The 15,234-nt window shown below is 36.1% G+C and overlaps 1 protein-coding gene across 2 annotated transcripts in view; it reads left to right on the top strand.

Moving 5' to 3' along the window:
- LOC128999595 (uncharacterized) overlaps window positions 1–15,234 on the top strand; it is a 51,173-nt gene that overhangs the window by 9,624 nt on the left and 26,315 nt on the right. The window contains exon 2 of one of the 2 annotated variants that reach the window (XM_054426180.1): window positions 995–1,180. The exons of the other annotated variant lie outside the window; for it this stretch is intronic. The gene's annotated coding sequence lies outside the window, so the exon portion shown is untranslated. The remainder of the gene's footprint in view (window positions 1–994; window positions 1,181–15,234) is intronic. 2 annotated transcript variants of the gene reach the window in all.

Genomic DNA, 15,234 nt, shown 5'->3' with positions numbered 1-15,234 from the left:
CCCGTTCCTGGTAGAATCATAAGTCATCAGGTTAGTGTGCTACCGAATTTATTTTGTTTAATCTCATTTTTAGAGAAGTTTTATTATTTTTATTTTACTGTGCCGCAGTCGCGCGCACCCCGCACGCTTTTTCACGTACGAGCACACTACCTTTTATCTTAAACCAGCTTCGGAAATCAGTTAAGTTGCCGGAACGGTTTACGTACGACTTACCCCGTTACCCCGGACCGTCCTACGTAAATTTGGTTTAAAAACCCCGTATCGACTCTGGTGATCGACCGAGTCTAATTTTCCCGACAAGTTTACTTTGGTGATTACCAAGTATAACGACCGAATCACGTTTTAGTTTAGTTTCTAATTAACTAGGCTTATTCGCATTTCGATAGGTTATTCAAAATTCAAAATTTAACTTTACATATTTTTCGAGTGGCTATGATGAGCACTTGTTGAAGGTAAGCTTAACATTGTAAGCATTATTGTTGTAATTAATATTCTGAGCCAATAAACTCGAAACGATAATTAATTAACAAACACGTTAGAGCCCTGGACTATCTCATTGTAGGCTAAGCTATCTGGACAAATTTAAGGTGTGACAGAGTTTCAGGTGAGACGACAATCACGTACTATAAAATCTCAATTTTGTCTCTCAACCCGAAATTTCGTCATAATTTCATAGTCTGACAAAGTGTGTTTTTTATAAAGCATTATTTATATGCCACTTACCTTAGCCTAATATGTTGCAACTTCAACTTTTGTGCAAATGCATGATTCATTTGATCACCTCGATTCCCTGGATACTGTACCTTGGAATGAAATTGAAAGTGGTCAAGATGGGGTATCATTATGTAAAATTATTATACTTCATCACTAGGGCGCAAAGTGACTCTAGTATATCACTTCAGACAACTGGAAATTAGCTTAGTCGGCAGGTTTGCTGCGGCAGGGGTATTTTTAAACAAGAGTTACTCGTTATATGAACATTATGTGTTCTTAGGTCAGAAAGATCCAGCATGGAGTCAAACCCATTTGGAAACTATAGCAACGTGAGTGTGAACAGTGATGAGTTCAAGTCCGTAGAAGATAGCGCTCAGAGACTTGACCGAGACGAGAGGAATTTCTCCATTGGAAATAGTTCTCTGTCACTATCGGGGATATACGGGGACCCCAACACCTCTTTCGAGTAAGGCATTAACATCAATATTTTTGTAAGATTATCGTTATTTGGTTTAAAACAATGACTACTGTTAACTAGTCATTGATTTTTTTGTATTTAAAATATTCTTTTGAACAGTAAGATAAGACATCCCATCTATTTAACATACTAGCAGAGTAGCCTACCCGTCCTTCATACGGGGTTGGCTAAAATGCTTATTGCAGTTATACTCGTGCTCTGCGTTTTGGGGGAGGACACAGTTTTATAAAATTTGCTTCTTTAAATTTACGGTATACTATAGTATTACTATTATATATGATTTACAATGTACAGTTTTAGTTTAGCCCTATCAACAAAATAAAAACAAAATTCAGTTAAGTTAAACATGCTATAACGAGATAAGTAATAACTTACTCAGACACCTTGTTTATAATCTATTAGATTTGGTACTTTACACGTAAAACGAAATGTCACTGTCTTTCTGTACTCTGTTGGTGCAGATTCAATCGGAGCAAGACACAACAATTTTAAACACTTACTTAGCGTACAATTAAATATATTGATAAATTTTAATCACATTTTTTTTAAACCGCTCACTGTTACATCAAACAAGTGTTGAAATGGGTGACAGCTAGCATGCACGTGAGGTACGTCGTCGCTATCTTGCAAGTAGAGAGTGGGGGAAGCGAGACTGAAAACAGTGCCCGCTACGCCACTGAGAGCGCAATCCAGTAGTTATTTACATTGTTGGTTGCAACATGCAATAAATTGGATTACTTAAATGCAGGTATCTAGACCACTATAAATATTATACAGTAATCCGGAGACTTGAAATTAATGTTTTATCCTCCTAGGCCTGGGCCTGGATTAGTTCTATGCCCTATATAGCGCCTTCACACAGTAGACGAGGACAGTTGATGGAACCTGCATTACTGATGACAATTCTTTCACTTAGGTTGGTAGGGAATTTATATCGATCGACCAAGTAATACAGTAATAAGTGTCAGTTAAGCTGTTGTAAACTACTTATCCTAGTGCTCGTACTGGGTTTAACAAATTTTTGTCATAAAAACGTATGGTAATTCTTATATAGATACTAGCTGACCCGGCGAACTTCGTATCGCCTAAGTTATAGGTTTCCCCTAAGACAGACCGATGGAAAGAAAGTACCGCTACGTTTAATTTTCAAGATGATCTCGTTCGCATCGCTCAATCACGTCCTGGTTGAAGTTCGTTCGCTACGCTCACTCACCTTTGGGTTGGAGCTCGTTCGCTACGCTCACTCACCTTTAGGTTGGAGCTCGTTCGCTGCGCTCACTTGCCTTCAGGTTAGCTCGTTCGCTACGCTAACTCGCCTCCAGGTTGAAGTTCGTTCGCTACGCTCACTCACCTTTGGGTTGGAGCTCGTTCGCTACGCTCACTCACCTTTAGGTTGGAGCTCGTTCGCTGCGCTCACTTGCCTTCAGGTTAGCTCGTTCGCTACGCTAACTCACCTCCAGGTTGAAGTTCGTTCGCTACGCTCACTCACCTTTGGGTTGGAGCTCGTTCGCTACGCTCACTCACCTTTAGGTTGGAGCTCGTTCGCTGAGCTCACTTGCCTTCAGGTTAGCTCGTTCGCTACGCTAACTCGCCTCCAGGTTGAAGTTCGTTCGCTACGCTCACTCACCTTTGGGTTGGAGCTCGTTCGCTGCGCTCACTTGCCTTCAGGTTAGCTCGTTCGCTACGCTAACTCACCTCCAGGTTTAAGTTCGTTCGCTACGCTCACTTACCTTTTGGTTGCAAATTAGCTGTTGTCATAAATGTAAAAGAAATAATAGTGCTGCAACCTGTTGGTAATCCTTGTAACTTTAATGGTATTGAACATCATAGAACAGAACCAACTTGTTTAATTGAAACAGCTGTTAAGATTCATTAATTCCATTTCTCATAAGGTTAACATGGGAAACTCCAGAGCCACTGGGGCGGAGCCCTTTTAAGAATTTCGAAACGGGAAATAGTTTACTTTCTATTCGCATACCTACAGAATTTACACACCAAATTTCATAACGATCGGTGAAGTCGTTCCGGAGGAGTTTGCAGACAAACACTGTGACACGAGAATTTTATATATTAGATTGTTTTGATAGAGGGCCTGTGTGGCTGAGCCTGTCACACAATTGCGGACCCGTGTCCCGGTAAAATTTACCGAAAAATCCCGGTCAAGGCTCACGGACCCCTCTAGCTCGCGGGCCCCCTCATACCCCGGGCCCGTTATCGCCGCCACTGCTTTAATACGTATAATAATCTTAAAAAATAAAAAAAGCTTATAAATTGTGTGGTGTTAGAAAAAAATATGGAGTGGAAACTTGGATTTTTAACAAAAAAGAAGAACGCAAACTTATTGCTTAATGGGCTAAAAATCCTATACTCTAATACGAGCAATGTTTGCTTGTATGTATGTATGCTTGCTTGCTTGCAGAAAGATCTCGAAAACGGCTCCGACGATTTTCTTCAAATCTTGTAAATAGCTTATTTTTGGCCTAAAAACGAGTTTACTGCACTTAGAACTGCCAACAAAAATCTAATTACGTAGAAAAATGAAACTGAAAGTCACATTTTTTTAACATTAGTCTTATGGGTTGCTAAGTAACCATGTTGGTTGAATTGAATAACAAGGAAAAAGTAAACAAAAGACTTGTAAGTAGTCTATCCACAGTATTTTAGCAATTACAAAATACAGTACAAAAGGAAAATCATCAGTTGTTACTATTGAGCAAAGATTATACTGAAGATTACTCGATACATTGTAGCAGGACTTTTTTTTATCTATGATTGTAGTAAAGGCTAGCAGTGTGGAGTGTGGGAACTGTTTATGAAGATTAGATTAAGGTATCTGCAATCCTAAAATGCGATGGGAAGGTAGGGAAACAGGTCCGCGACGTAGGAAGTGGTAAAGGAAGTAGTAAAGGCGAGCTGTCCGGAGTGTGGGAACTGTTAATAAGGATTAGATTAAGGTATCTACAATCCTAAAATGCTATGGGAAGGCAGGGAAACTGGTCCACTACGTAGGAAGTGGTGAAGGAAGTAGTAAAGGCAAGCAGAAGTAGTGAGGGAAGTAGTCAAGGCGTGCTGTCCGGAGTGTGGGAACTGTTTATGACGATTAGATTAATGTATCTGCAATCCTAAAATGCTATGGGAAGGGAGGAAAACAGGTCCAAGACGTAGGAAGTGATGAAGGAAGTGGTCGAGGCAAGCTGGTCGGAGTGTGGGATCTATTAATGAAGATTACATTAAGATATCTACATTCCTAAAATGCTATGGGAAGGGAGGGAAACAGGTCCGCGACATAGGAAGTGGTGAAGGAAGTAGTAAAAGCAAACAGTCCGGAGTGTGGGAACTGTTTATGACTATTAGATTAAGGTATCTGCAATCCTAAAATGCTATGGGAAGGGAGGAAAACAGGTCCACGACGTAGGAAGTGGTGAAGGAAGTGGTCGAGGCAAGCTGGCCGGAGTGTGGGATCTATTAATGAAGATTACATTAAGGTATCTACAATCCTAAAATGCTATGGGAAGGGAGGAAAACAGGTCCACGACGTAGGAAGTGGTGAAGGAAGTGGTCGAGGCAAGCTGGCCGGAGTGTGGGATCTATTAATGAAGATTACATTAAGGTATCTGCAATCCTAAAATGCTATGGGAAGGGAGGAAAACAGGTCCACGACGTAGGAAGTGGTGAAGGAAGTGGTCGAGGCAAGCTGGCCGGAGTGTGGGATCTATTAATGAAGATTACATTAAGGTATCTGCAATCCTAAAATGCTATGGGAAGGGAGGAAAACAGGTCCACGACGTAGGAAGTGGTGAAGGAAGTAGTAAAAGCAAACAGTCCGGAGTGTGGGAACTGTTTATGACTATTAGATTAAGGTATCTGCAAACCTAAAATGCTATGGAAAGGGAGGGAAATAGGTGCGCGACGAAGGAAGTCGTGAAGGAAGTAGTAAAGGCAAGCAGTCCGGAGTGTGGGAACTGTTTATGACGATTAGATTAAGGTATCTGCAAACCTAAAATACCACGGGAAGGGAGGGAAACAGGTCGGTGACGTAGGAAGTGGTGAGAGAAGTAGTCAAGGCGTGCTGTCCAGAGTGTGGGAACTATCAACGATTATTACATTAAGTTATATACAATCCTAAAATGCTATGGGAAGGGAGGGAAACAGGTCCAACGACGTAGGAAGTGGTTAAGGAAGTAGTAAAAGCAAACAGTCCGGAGTGTGGGAACTGTTTATGACGATTAGATTAAGGTATCTGCAAACCTAATATGCTATGGAAAGGGAGGGAAATAGGTGCGCAACGAAGGAAGTCGTGAAGGAAGTAGTAAAGGCAAGCAGTCCGGAGTGTGAGAACTGTTAATGACGATTAGATTAGGATATCTGCAATCCTAAAATGCCGTTGGAAGGAAGGGAAACAGGTCCGCGACGTCGGAAGTGGTGAAGGAAGTAGTAAAGGTGAGCAATCTGGAGTGTGGGAACTGTTAATGCAGATTAGATTAAGGTATCTGCAAACCTAAAATGCCGTGGGAAGGGAGGGAAACAGATCGGTGACGTAGGAAGTGGTGAGGGAAGTAGTCAAGGCGTGCTGTCCGGAGTGTGGGAACTATTAATGATGATTACATTAGGGTATCTGCAATCCTAAAATGCTGTTGGAAGGAAGGGAAACAGGTCCGCGAAGTAGGAAGTGGTGAAGGAAGTAGTAAAGGTGAGCAGTCTGGAGCGTAGGAACTGTTAATGGGGATTAGATTAAGGTATCTACAATCCTAAAATGCTATGAGAAGGGAGGAAAACAGGTCCATGACGTAGGAAATGGTGAAGGAAGTAGTAAGGCTAGCAGTGCAGAGTGTGGGAACTGTCTGTGGCATTTATGTATCTACAATTCTAAAATGGTATAGGGAAGGAGGGCAAACAGGTCCACAACGTGGTGAAGGAAGTAGTAAAGGTGAGCAGTGTGGAGTTTGGGAGTGGATTAATGTATCTGCAATACTAAACTGCTTTCAGAGTAAACTATTGATTTTCCTCGAGCAAAGCTCGGTCCCCAGGTACTAATGTTATAAAAAGTTCTCATAACTTTAGAATGGATCAAGATTTTTTAAAACGGATTGCAGTATGGTATTCAGCATAAAAATGTACGGTAGTTTAAAACGATGGGTCACAACCCTACCTTTACATTTGAAAAAAAAAATTTGTATCCAATATGGGGGATCCAAGATGGCGGCCAAAAATTTATACCCAGTCAAAATGAAGTACTTACTACTCTTTTATTGATCTGACGTGGTCCGGAGTTGATATCTTATGAAATGTAGAAAAAAGTATTGGGGAACTCATTTAAAACTCACCCTGTATATACATATATAAAAATTTTGACGAATGGTGTTTTTGGCCTCTGGGGACATCAAAATGAACAAGTAAATCGGTCCCGGGTCTAGGTCTTACCATGCCACCTACAGTAATAGCTTACTTCCCTATAGGGAAATTCGCTAAAAAGAGACCCCCTTTTAAGTGTGTTAATGATGAGCACTAATTTTTATATTTATACGATTCGACAGCACTAATTGAGCACTATTTATTCTGGTAAGTGTATATATGATATTTTTTTATTCTTTTGTGGGTGGGGCAAAACGTGAAGCTGGCCCCACCCACAATATATCACCATTTACTCATTCACCTGATGAGCACTAATTTTATAATTTGTACCGTTAGGTAGCACTAATTAAGCACTATTTTTTGTAATAGGTTTTAAAATTAGTGCTGTTTTGGGTGGGGCCAGCTTCACGCAGGTGTGGAGTTTAGTTTTCCTGGTGTCACCCATTAAAAAGTTAACTAGGGGTATCCATACATTTGCCAAACCCTGTATATGTGTCCGTTAGCGCGATAACTCGAGCAAAAATCATCTGATTTTGATGAAATTTGGTACAAACGTGTAAGAGTGAAAATTTAAAAACGTACGTTTTCAGGAAAAGCACTTTGCAAAATTTTTTCCCCTTTTTTCAAAACTTTTATTATTTTTTTATTTCATTAACATTTGAAGTTTCATAAAATGTCCATGGTAATGCAATATCTTTGGTAGTTTTCTTTTTAAAGAGCATCTTTAGTAGAAAAACACAAAATCCTGTCACGACCATAACGGACGTTTAAATGAATATTAAAAATAGTTAATATTATTTTCATCAATCAATAAATTTATTTACACAATAATTGCCAATACATAGGATACAAAAGTGCAAAATTCACAAATGGTTTGTCTGCACTAAAAATATTGTTTCTTATTTACCATACAGTTTTGTCAGTTTGAATCAGTAGCATGCAGTTTTTTGAGTTCTTAATTGTCTCTTGAGAAATTAATAACAAAAAAAAAAGACAACAAAGACACAAATATCTGTAAAAATTCAACAGTAACAATAACAAATAAACTATTGGAATAAATAACAATAATATATTACTTTAACTTCAACTAAAAATGTAAATAAATTAAATGCATAATTGTAATAAATTAAAATTGTAACAAATCATTCCAAACAAGTTCCTTTAAATAATGTTTAAACATGCTATAACTATTTGCAAAAACCATATGATTTGTGAGGTTATTAAAACATTTGGGAACAAAAACTTCATGTGTTCTACTTCCATACTTATTCCTGTGCTTTGGTACAAAATAATAATTCCTTCTAACATCATATGGGTGATTATTGACTATTTTCAAGCTGTCATCAAATAAATGATCAGTGGATATCAAAAAAATATATAACTTACTAACAGGTAGCAGTCTAACAAAATGAAAAATCTTTATAATTGGTAACTGCTTAATGTGCACTGGAACAATACATTTGAGCGCTTGCTCCTGCAGATGCTCAATTTTCCTCAGAGAAGTCTTTGAAGCATTGCCCCATGCTCTCACACCATATCTTAATATTGATTCACACAATGACTGGTAAATCACCAATAGCACATTAAATGGCAGGACACTTTTTAAATAAAAAATTTTGCAAACACATGATCTGATTTTTTTACAAACATAATTAACATGTATATCCCATTTAAAATTGTGGTCAACATGAACCCCTAAATATTTAAAATCATGCACATTCTCTAAACTCTTACATTGACAACTTTTTGGGATAAGTGAGTAAGTATGATTATGTAAACAATCAAAATTATGGTAAGTAATGCTTACATTAGAACATTTAAATGCAGGTGAATGCACATGCATGACCTTGGACTTTTTGTCATTTATTACCAATCCATAATCATGACACCATTCTAAAAGGTTGTTAACAGCATTCTGCATATTTTTTTCTGCCTCTATTATATTTTTGTTTGATACGATAATTGCAGTGTCATCAGCGTACATAAAAACCGTGGCTTCTTTTATATATTTTGGGAGTGTATTTGCATATATTATATATAAGATTGGGCCCAAAATACTTCCTTGAGGTACCCCAGAAAAAAGTTCTGCCTCTTCACTAAATGTACTATGCACTTTTACAATAATTTTTCTGTTTTTCAGATAGTCTCTAAACCATTCTAAAAACCTGCCAGAAATTCCTATGTCCTTGAGTGCTGTCAATATTTTATCAAACTGCAGTGTATCAAAAGCTTTAGTAAAGTCTATAAAAGTTACTATTACTTGATTGCCCTGCCCTAATTCTTTATAATATTGTTAGAAAAATCTTTTAGCAATAACTCTGTACTTTTGTTTTTCTGGAAACCATACTGACTTTTATTTATAACATCATTTTCTGCTAAGTATTTATTTAAATGGTGTGCAATGTACCTTTCCATTATTTTATCTATTGAAGAAAGAATAGATATTTGGCGATAGTTCTGGTATGAATTGTGGCAACCTGATTTATAAACAGGTCTTATAATAGCAGTTTTTAGCAGAGTCGGCATTCTGCCTTCATCAAGTGATGCATTTATTATATTAACCAGCACTTCAGCGGCTTCTAAATTACACTTTTTTAAATCACATACTCTTATTCCATCTATACCGGGGCTATTTTTCTTTAATTTTACAATAATATCTTCAATATCTTTTCTATTGGCTTTGGGGATGTACAAACTCTTAATATCTCCTAATTTAACCTCATCACTGTCCAATCCCATTAGTTTCATATCACATTTATGAACTATGCTATTTATTTCTAATGTAAAAGTATCAGCAAACTGATCACATATTTGTTTTAATGTTCCGACTTTACCAACCATATATTTATTTATTAATTCATCTACATTTTGTTTTTTATTCCTACCCATCACTTGATTTATTTCCTCCCATGTCCTCTTTATATTGTTTTTATTTTCCTCAAAAATATCCCTATAGTATTTTATTTTGGCTTTCAAAATATCTTTATTAATATTATTCCTCAACTGTCTATACTCGGTTGCTAAATAAATATTCTGTGGATTTTTTTTCATTTGTTTAAATAACCTATCCCTTCTTTTTATTTTATTTTTAGTATGTCCCAACTCAACCAAGCTTTTCTAGGATGTTTGTGCCTTACATTCTGCACTATTTTAGCTTTATTATATATGAAGTTGAAAGTATTACATAAGGCCTGGTAAACTGCATCAGACGAAAAAGGTTGTACATTTTTAATTGGTATCCAGTCTATATTTTTAATGCCTTGGTCAACTAATTTAGCATTCAATCTCAAGTTTTGCAATAAATCAATATTATGACTACCCATTCTCTCTCTCGGTTGTACATTCACCAAACAAGGATAATGTTCAGATATTTTCAGTTTAGTGACAACAGACTTTGGCCTCAAGTTGTTTCCTCTAAGATAAATATGGTCGATAAGGGATCTAGACAGCCTACCTTGTCTTATCTCTTCCCTAGTGTATTGGTCTATACATGAAATCAAGCCATTGGCAGCCATCAGGTCTTTATATGCATTCACAGTGCAGCAAAACTTGTTCATCAAATTAATGTTAACATCTCCAAGTGTAATAAAATATTTAGATTTAGTGCTCATAATTACTTCACTTAACTCTGTAATAAAAACTTTCTCATTGGTTCTCGGAGGTTTATAAATAGCTAATATACAAAAGACTAGATTAGTTTGTTTACATTCTATCTCTAATAACATATGTTCAAAACTTTCTTTAGCCAAAATAATATAATTTTTACAGAAAATTTCTTTTTAACAAAAACACAAATACCTCCACCTTTACTGTTCACTCTTAAATTAAAATAAACATTATAACTGTTTCATGTTTTAAATAAAAACACAATTGAAGTTTCAATACTATTTATTATAAATTGTAATTAACATCGACAGAAATACATTTAGGCTGCAGTTAATGAGCCGACATCTTTTATTCTCAATCGGAAATCAAATAATCAAATACACTTAAAAGAGAATACACAAAGACCAAAGAGTAATACCTTTAAACATGGACTTCACTATATACATATATCAACATCCCCTCTCTTTTACAAAATTGAAAATTTTAACTTTCCAAAATACAACTTTTAACATTTTCCTTTCAAGTCTAACAAAATATACACCAAAACCTAATCATAAGACAACCGCTTTGGATTTCTTATCAATCTACCCTTTCGGCTTACACAACCATCGAAACTTTTAACAATTTGTTCTTCTGATGAAATTCTAGGAGTTAGGCCTACTGGTCTTTGAAACAACACTGGACTACTTTGCGGAGAAATAAGACTATTACCATTAGTACCTGACAAACTGATTTGTGAATCTGACTTAGGACTTGTTTCAGGCATTATGGTTTCATTACCTGTATCATTAGACAAATCTGGCCTAATCATCTTCCTATTTCTTACAAACATTTTATCTTTCTCATCAGACAAAACATAGGATCTGGGGATTCTATTTTTTTCTACTACTTTTCCTGATGTCCAAGGTGAATCAACAGTTTTCTTAAAATACACTTTGTCTCCTACATTTAAAGAGGGTAACTCTTTGCTATTTCTATCATAGTACTTTTTAATACAATCTTTTCTCTTGTCTGACAAAATTTTGTTAGGTTTTGTTACTTTAGGCTGCAAACTACTTTTAGACAGTGGCAATAGGCCATTGAGTTTTCTACTAAACATTAACTCTGCTGGTGAAGGTTGATATTGTTTACTAGTGTTACGATAACTTAACAATGCAAGATACACATCAGACTTAGATTCTTTTGTTTTCTTCAGTAAATTTTTCGCTATTTTAACACCTGACTCAGCTTGACCATTAGATTGAGAGTGTTTTGGACTAACTATCACTAGCTTAAAATCGTACAACACAGAAAACTCGTGAAAAGCGTTAGAAGTGAATTGACTTCCTGAATCAACTACTAAAGTAACAGGAATTCCATGGCAAGCAAATATTGATTTGCATTTCTCGATTACAGTTTTTGAAGTAATGTCTGACAAAGATACTAACTCAATATATTTAGAATAATAGTCCATTAGTACAAGAAAATATTGGTTATCAAACTCAAAAATGTCACCTGACACTTTATGCCAAGGCAAATCTGGTACATCATGAAACAACAACGGTTCTTTTGCATTCATAGGCTTAAACTTAGCACAAACACTACATTTATTTACAAAACTTTCAATGTCTTTATGTAAGGTGGGCCAATACAATAAATTGCGTGCCCTAATCTCACATGTTTGTTTTCCTACATGGCCACAATGCAAACTTTCAAGCATCATTTTATGAAGTGAACTAGGTACAACAATAGATTGATTTTTGAAAACAAGATCATCTACAACATGAAGATCATGTTTAATACTCCAAAATGGTAAAACCATATTACTGACTTCAGGCTTTTGAGGCCAACCTTTAGATATATACATCTTTAAAATACCTAGACATTCATCTGAACTGGTTTTTTCTCTTAGCAGGTTTAGTTTACTTTCAGACACGGGAAGATAAGATTTTAACATATTTACCTCACAAATGATGTCCTCATCTAAAACATCAATATCTTCTTTACCTTCTACTGGAAGTGCTGCACGTGACAGTGTATCAGCTATATACATCAATTTACCTGGCTTGTATACAACAATTAAGTCATAGCGTTGAACTTTTAGCATCATTCGCTGTAATCTTAAAGGAGCAGCAGTAATGGGCTTCCTAAACAAACATTCTAAGGGTTTGTGATCAGTTTCAACAGTTACTTTCCTAGAGAAAATAAATTGGTGAAATCTAGTGCAACCAAAAACTATGGCTAGCATTTCTCGTTCTATCTGACAATAATTTGACTGAGTCTTAGTGAGCGCTCTAGACGCATACGCAATTGGATTATCACCACATAACAATACAGCACCTAAACCAGATGAGGAACAATCTACAGACAATGTTATTGGCTTACTTGGGTCATAATATGATAAAACAGGAGGAGATACTAACAAAGACTTTAAAGTCAAAAATGCATTTTGTTGTTCGGCATTCCATTGAAATAAAACATCTTTATGTGAAAGAACTCGCAAAGGAGATGTTACAGTCGAATAATTTGGAATAAACTTTGATAAGTAATTGGTAACTCCTAAAAATCTTTCTAAGTCTTTACGATCTTTAGGTATTGGCATCTCCTGTACAGCTTTAAGCTTAGAAGGATCCGGAGTTAAACCATACTCAGTAAACCGATGACCCAAAAACAAAACTTCACTCTCAGCAAATTTACATTTTCTAGAGTTAAACTTAATATTAAAATCCTTAGCTCTTTTTAATACTTCCTTTAATCTTAAATCATGTGTTTGTTTATCAGGAGCACCTATGCAAATGTCATCTATGTAGGTGACTACACCATCAATACCTTCAAATATTTGAGATACAGTAGAATGAAATATATCCGGTGCACTTGAGATACCATATGGCAAACGAAGGTATCTATATCTACCAAAAGGTGTATTAAACGTACACAACTTGCTACTAATATTATCCAACTTAAGCATCCAAAATGCACTGCTTGCATCAAGAGTTGAAAATATCTTACAATTATTAAACTTTGATGACACTTCATCTATAGTTGGCATTTGACAGTGTGTTCTTTGTATATACTTATTCAGGTTTCTTGGATCTAATACTACCTTTAGTCCAGAATTTTTTTTGTTTATCAAAACTAAACTGTGAACCCATTCTGTAGGTTCATTTTCTTTTACAATAATTCCATTAGCTTCCATTAATTCAAGTTCATTTTTCAAAGGATTTAACAAAGCGAATGGTACTCTACGACATGGTTCAATAATAGGCTTAGCATCTTCACTTAATGACAAATGAACTGTTGTAGGAATGTTACCAATACTACCATCAAAAAGTGAGCTATATTCATTCAAAATGCTACTAACAGAATGTACCCTTTCATTAGGCCTATGCATATTTTGACCTAGAACAATATTATTTACACTTTGGTTCTTAACATCAGACAATACCTGACCGTTGTAGGCTGCTATAAGACCTAACACGCGACAAGAATTTAAGCCTAAAATTGGCGAACATTTCACATCAACTATTACAAAAGTAATACAGAACATTTTCCTGTTGAAAGAGCAATCTAAATCTACAATACCTAGTACCGGTATTTTTTCACCAGTTAGTGTACTAAGATTTATATTTGAGGTGCGTATTAATGCTTTTGATAGGCCTAGCCTATTAAACAAATCAATTGGGATGATATTTGTCTGAGCACCTGTATCTATTTTAAAAGATATTGTGTGTTCCCTAATGTTCAAATTCTCTAGCCATTCATTAGCCCTGGATTTACACATGTAATTTTTAGGAACAGAATCATTAACTGAACATATATTACTGAATAAAAAGTTTTTGTCAATCACGTAATTAGATATAGATTCAGACGTGAGCGATACCGTATCAATTGAAAAATATTCTTGTGCACAAGTACTTTTAGAAGAACTGTCTTGCCTACCTTGCCTTACATCTCTCGAATTAGAATCTAAACTTAGGCCTACTTCACAAACCTTTTTGGCTGATTTGCATACACTGGCAAAGTGGTTGTTTTTACCGCACTTATAGCACACTAAGCCATACGCAGAGCACTTGTTAATACCGTGATTTTTCCCACAATTACGGCAGTTTGAAATAAACTTCTTAGCACTTGTACTTTTGTTAGGCCTACCTGTCCCAGTTGATTTCTGCTGTGACGGTGGATGAAATTTGTTCCGTTGGTCCTGATGAACCTGTTTCTGTCTGAACGTTTGTGGTTGTTGGTAACCCCTCTCTCGTTGCTTATGGACGTTTACTGTATGGACATTATGTTCTGCTTCAAGTTCTCTGATGTGTTGTTTAGACAGTTCAGCAGCTTTACAGATTGCTAAAGTCTTCTCCAAGTTAATCTCCGGCTCTCTCAATAATCGTTCCCTGATATTCTGGTTTTGAGAGTTAAGCCCTGATATTAAGACATCGCAAACAAGACTTTCGCGGACAGAGTCAAATTCACAAGCGAGGCTCAAGTTAACTAAGTCTGTATAGAAACTATCGATGGATTCAGATGGCAGCTGTTTCCTATTTAGAAATTTATGTCTCAGAACCGTGAGGTTTTTCTTAGGCGAGAAATGGTTTTCAAATTTACTTACCACCACGTCGTACTTTTTTGCATCTTCGGATGAGAGGTTGAACGAATTGAAAATGTCTATGCATTTGTCACCCAAATTATGTAGTAGTAGAGCAACCTTCCTAGCGTCATTTTCAGAATTTAGGTTAGAAGCCAAGAGATAAATCTCAAATTTCTGATACCAGTGCTTCCAATTTTCGGCTAAATTGCCCTCGAAATTAAAATTCTGAAGATTGCATGGAACCATTGTGAAATTTTCAGTTTTTCTAGACACAGTCCTTTGTTCAGTTTGTTGAAGCACGTTTTCATCTTCCGACTCACTCATTGTTATAACACATTTTTATGTTAATTTATTACTCACGCACTTGAATTTATTTGTAACCCACTTATAAGACACCATGTTTCATGTTTTAAATAAAAACACAATTGAAGTTTCAATACTATTTATTATAAATTGTAATTAACATCGACAGAAATACATTTAGGCTGCAGTTAATGAGCCGACATCTTTTATTCTCAAT

The sequence above is a fragment of the Macrosteles quadrilineatus genome, unplaced genomic scaffold (assembly GCF_028750875.1).
Source record: "Macrosteles quadrilineatus isolate MER2022 unplaced genomic scaffold, UCM_ALF_1.0 Scaffold_8__2_contigs__length_117827958, whole genome shotgun sequence".
Lineage (NCBI taxonomy): Eukaryota > Metazoa > Arthropoda > Insecta > Hemiptera > Cicadellidae > Macrosteles > Macrosteles quadrilineatus.
The sequence above is the reverse complement of the archived record's forward strand: the minus strand, read 5'-3'. Positions and strand labels throughout refer to the sequence as shown.